The following is a 6,000-nucleotide window of genomic DNA, read 5'->3' on the forward strand; positions in this document are numbered from 1 at the left end:
GCAGTTATTGCAGTGCAGAACAACTTTTATTTAGATGACTGTCTTTTGTCTGTGTCTAATGAAAGGGAGGCATGTGCTATGGTAAGGGAGCTAACAGGATTGTGTGAAAGTGGTGGATTTCATCTTACAAAATGGAATAGCAATAGCAGAGTTGTTCTCGCTTCTATTCCTGAAACAGAAAGAGCATCAGAGGTTAAGGCATTAGATCTCTCACATGATAACCTTCCTGATGAGAGAGATTTAGGAGTAAACTGGTGCATTGAAACAGACTCGTTCAAAGTCAAAATCAATGAGAAACTCATGACTCAAACTAGACAAGGACTTTTGTCATTTGTCAGTTCGATTTATGACCCACTAGAGTTCCTTTCCCCAGTTGTTCTCCCAGCAAAAATGATTTTGCAGGAACTGTGTGGAAGGAAATTCTCATGGGATGAGAACATTCCAATGGACATGGCTAAGAAGTTGCAACAGTGGGTGTTGGACTTTGCAGAACTACAAGGACTTACAGTAAACAGATGTTTTAAACCAATTGGTTTTGGAAAGATAACATCTGCACAACTGCATCATTTCTCAGATGCAAGTGAGAGAGGATATGGTGTAGTTACATATCTTCGTATAACAAATGAGAGAAATGAAGCTCATTGTTCATTTTTGATTGGCAAGTCACGAGTATCACCTTTGAAGCAAACGACTATTCCTAGACTAGAGCTGACAGCGGCTGCTGTAGCTGTGAAAATTGACAAAATGATGAGAGAGGAGCTGAAAATGAATCTGAAAGATTCAACTTTCTGGTCTGATAGTACCACAGTGTTGCGATACATTGCAAATGACAGTGCCAGATTCAAGACGTTTGTTGCAAATCGAGTATCATTGATCACAGATAACTCCAAGGTTAGTCAGTGGAGATATGTTAACTCAGAGTTGAACCCTGCTGACCACGCATCTAGGGGACTGAAAGCCAGCGAGTTCCTCTTAAATAAGTACTGGATTCAAGGACCAGACTTTTTAGCACAGGACTGTGAACACTGGCCAGCATCACCAATAATACCACAGGACATTCCTGCTGACACAGAGATAAAAGTTATGAGAGTTGAGGTTGACTTTGTGCAAGCTGATCCAGTCAGTCAACTCATTCAGTACTATTCAGACTGGTACAGACTAAAAAAGGCTGTTGCCTGGATTGTGAGAGTCAGACAGCTTCTTCAAAAACTGTCACATGAGCGTAAGTCTTTGACAGCTAGTGATGATCAATGTCAGAAGAAAAGGAAAGGGGCTAGGAAAGTGCAAAGGCCAAACAAAGCTGAAGGTTACTTAACAGTTGCAGAACTGGAGAACGCAGAAATGGAAATTGTTAAGTTCTGTCAGAAGCAAAGTTACAAGGATGAGATTCTAACTTTGCAGAAGGATCAAAAGGTTAAAAGGACTAGTCACATTGTGAAACTAGATCCTGTGTTGGATGATGGTGTTTTAAGGGTTGGAGGAAGGTTGGATAAATCTGCCTTACCATCTGATGTGAAGCACCCAGTAATACTACATCAGGATCATCATGTGTCTTCATTGATTCTCAGACACATTCATAAATCAACAGGTCACAGTGGCAGAAGAGTAGTGCTATCCAAACTCAGAGAAAGGTATTGGATTCCAAAAGCTGACGCAGCTCTTAGAAAAATATTGTCAAAATGTGTACAATGTAAAAAGTTGTCAGGTAAGCCTGGTGAACAGAGAATGGCAAACTTGCCACCAGACAGACTTGAAATGGACAATCCTCCTTTTACAAATGTAGGGGTAGATTATTTTGGTCCTTTCCAAGTTAAGTGTGGAAGAAGTGATGTAAAAAGGTATGGCGTTATGTTTACATGCCTTACCACGAGAGCAATTCACTTAGAAGTGGCTCAATCACTTGAAACAGACTCTTCAATTCAATTCAATTCAATTTTATTTATATAGCGCCAAATCATGAAACATGTCATCTCAAGGCACTTTACAAAGTCAAGTTCAATCATATTATACAGATTGGGTCAGATTATACAGATTGGTCAAAAATGTCCTATATAAGGAAACCAGTTGATTGCATCAAAGTCCCGACAAGCAGCATTCACTCCTGGGGAACCGTAGAGCCACAGGAAGAGTCATCTGCATTGTACATGGCTTTGCTGCAATCCCTCATACTGAGCAAGCATGAAGCGACAGTGGGAAGAAAAACCACCCATTAACGGGAAAAAAAACCTCCGGCAGAACCGGGCTCAGTATGAACGGTCATCTGCCTCGACCGACTGGGGTTACAGAAGACAGAACAGAGACACAACAAGAGAAACAAAAAGCACAGAAGCACACATTGATCTAGTAATCTGTTCTACATTAGATGGTAGTAGCGGGTGAGCCGTCTTCTCTGGATGATGTCACAGTTAACAGAACGCCAGACCAGGTGTACCTACTATGAAGAGAAAAGAGAGAGAACAGAAAGTTAAAGCAGAAATGACAACACATAATGCATAATTGAAGAACAGTAGAACTCAATATGGTGAGAAAATTAGATCCTGATATACTCCAGTAACCTAAGCCTATAGCAGTAAAACTATAAAGGTAGCTGAGAGTAACATGAGTCACTAGTTATAATTTTTGTCAAAAAGAAAAGTTTTAAGCCTAGTCTTAAAAGTAGACAGGGTGTCTGCCTCACGGACCAAAACTGGGAGTTGGTTCCACAGGAGAGGAGCCTGATAGCTAAAGGATCTGCCTCCCATTCTACTTTTAGAGACTCTAGGAACCACCAGCAGACCTGCGGTCTGAGAGCGAAGTGCTCTGTTAGGAACATACGGGGTAATCAGAGCTCTGATATATGATGGAGCTTGATTATTAAGGGCTTTATACGTTAGAAGAAGAATTTTAAATTCTATTCTTGATTTAACAGGAAGCCAATGAAGGGAAGCTAAAATTGGAGAAATATGATCCCTCTTGTTGATTTTCATCAGAACTCTTGCTGCAGCATTTTGGATCAGCTGAAGGCTTTGAACTGCATTTTGTGGAATTCCTGATAGTAAAGAATTACAATAGTCCAGCCTTGAAGTAACAAATGCATGGACCAGTTTTTCAGCATCACTCCTGGACAGAATGTTTCTAATTTTGGCGATATTCCGGAGGTGAAAAAAGGAAACTCTGGAAACCTGTTTAATATGGGATTTAAATGACATGTCTTGGTCAAAAATAACACCAAGATTTTTTACTTTATTACCAGAGGCCAGTTTAATGCCACCCAGATTAAGTGATTGGTTAAGAAGTTTATTTTTTGAGGACTCTGGCCCAAAGATTAAAACTTCGGTCTTGTCAGAATTTAGATGCAGGAAATTTAAAGTCATCCAGCTTTTGATGTCATCAAGACATGACTGCAGTCGAAGTAATTGATTGGATTCATCAGGATTTATGGATAAATATAGCTGAGTATCATCAGCATAACAGTGGAAATTAATCCCATGCTGTCTGATAATTTTGCCTATCGGAAGCATATATATAGTAAAGAGAATTGGTCCAAGGACTGAACCCTGTGGTACTCCACAGGTGACCCTAGAGTTTGAGGAAGATTTATTATTAACATGAACAAATTGGAATCTGTCTGACAGATAAGATTTAAACCAGCCTAATGCTTTCCCCTTAATCCCTACAGTATGTTCAAGTCTTTGTAGGAGAATATTGTGATCAACTGTATCAAACGCAGCACTGAGATCTAACAGGACAAGTATAGACACAAGTCCATTATCTGAGGCCATGAGAATATCATTAGTGACCTTCACCAGAGCTGTTTCAGTGCTATGATGAGCTCTGAAGCCTGACTGAAACTCCTCAAGTAGGTCATTACTTTGTAAATGTTCACAAAGTTGATTAGCAACTACTTTCTCAAGAATTTTTGATAAGAAAAGAAGATTAGATATAGGTCTGTAATTTACTAACTCATCTTGATCAAGAGAAGGTTTCTTAAGTAAAGGTTTAATAACAGCTACTTTCAAAACCTGTGGTACATATCCATTTACTAAGGATAGATTAATCATGTCTAAAATAGTGCCACTGATCAAAGGGAATATGTCCTTAAACAACTTGGTTGGGATTGGGTCTAACATACAGGTAGAAGGTTTAGATGAAGCTAAAATTTTAGATAGCTCAGAAAGCTCTACTGCTTCTAAACAGTGCAAACACTGCGCAGATTCTAAAGATTCCTCCAATGCTGCCTCACTTACTGAGGACGAGGTAATCATGTTTGGGAGGATGCCAATTATTTTATTTTTAATGGCATCAATTTTATTTATGAAGAATCCCATAAAATCATTACTACTGAGAGCTAAGGGAATGGATGGATCAACAGAGCTGTGGCTCTGGGTAAGTTTGGCAACTGTACTAAAGAGAAATCTAGGATTATTTTTATTCTCTTCAATTAATGATGAAAAATATGCTGCTCTAACTCTGCGGAGGGTCTTGTTATACAACAATAGTCTGTCCCTCCAGATTAAGTAGGATTCCTCTTGGTGTGTAGAGCGCCATTTTCTCTCCAATTTCCTAACATTGCGCTTCAAGGAACGCAGCTCTGAATTAAACCAAGGAGCCAGCTTCCTGTGAATAATCACCTTCTTTTTCAAGGGAGCTACATTGTCTAATGCAGAACGCAATGAGGAAGTCACATTGTTAGCAAAGGTATCGATTTGTGAATGGGAAGAAACAGCAATGCTGCCATCTACAGGGCATTTCTGCAATACTGAGGATATTAAGAAGGGGACAGACTCTTTAAGTTTTGATACAGCATTATCCGATAAAAATCTACTATAATGGAACCCTCTTTTGGGGGTGGAGAATTCAGTTAGATTAAACTCAAATGTTATTAAAAAATGATCAGATAGGACAGGGTTGTGAGGAAATACTGTTAATTCTTCACAATCAATGCCATATGTCAGCACAAGGTCTAAAGTATGGAGCCGAGAGTGCGTCGGTTCATGCACATTTTGAGCAAAACCAATTGAATCTAGGATAGTTTTAAAGGCTACACTAAGGTTATCACATTCAGTGTCAACATGGATGTTAAAATCACCCACTATAATAACCTTATCAGTATTTAACACCAAATCAGATAAGAAATCTGACAACTCATCCAAAAACTGAGTGTAAGGGCCAGGTGGACGATACAAAACAACAAACAGAAGAGGTTTTATTGCTTTGCAGTTTGGATGAGGGAAACTGAGGGTTAAATGTTCAAAAGAACTGTAATTATTAGTTGGCCTGGGACTAATTAATAAATCAGACTGAAAGATAGTTGCCACTCCTCCTCCTCTTCTTCCCACAGATCTGGGAATGTGGAAATTTGAATAACTGGAGGGGGTTGACTCATTTATACTAACGTAGTCCTCTTGTAGCCAGGTTTCTGTGAGACAAAACAAATCAATCTGATTATCAGAAATTAATTCATTAACTAACAAAGTCTTTGGAGGGAGAGACCTTATATTTAATAGACCACATTTTATTATTTTATTTTTAGGTTCAAGGTGAACCATATTGATTTTTATTAGGTTTTTATGATTTGTTCCTTTTAGATCAGTTTTTGATCTGTTAAGTTTTGGCCGTGGGAAAGACACCGTCTCAATAGGATAATGGGTGGGTAACAGTACAGAAGCTGCAGAGAGGTGTGTTAAACTACGGCTCTGCTTCCTGGTCTGGACCCTGGGTTGTCAGCATTTAGGAGAACTAATAAATCCGGCCAGATTCCTAGAAAGAAGAGCTGCACCATCCGAAGTAGGATGGATGCCGTCTCTCCGGATCAGACCAGGTTTTCCCCAGAAAGTTCTCCAGTTATCAATGTAGCCCACGTCGTTTTCTGGACACCACCTAGACAACCAGCGGTTGAATGATGACATGCGGCTAAACATGTCATCACTGGTCAGATCAGGCAGGGGACCAGAGAAAATTACGGAGTCCGACATAGTTTTAGCAAACTCACAAACCGAAGCAACACCAACTTTGGTGACC

Source organism: Fundulus heteroclitus, chromosome 21 (genome assembly GCF_011125445.2).
Source record: "Fundulus heteroclitus isolate FHET01 chromosome 21, MU-UCD_Fhet_4.1, whole genome shotgun sequence".
NCBI lineage: Eukaryota > Metazoa > Chordata > Actinopteri > Cyprinodontiformes > Fundulidae > Fundulus > Fundulus heteroclitus.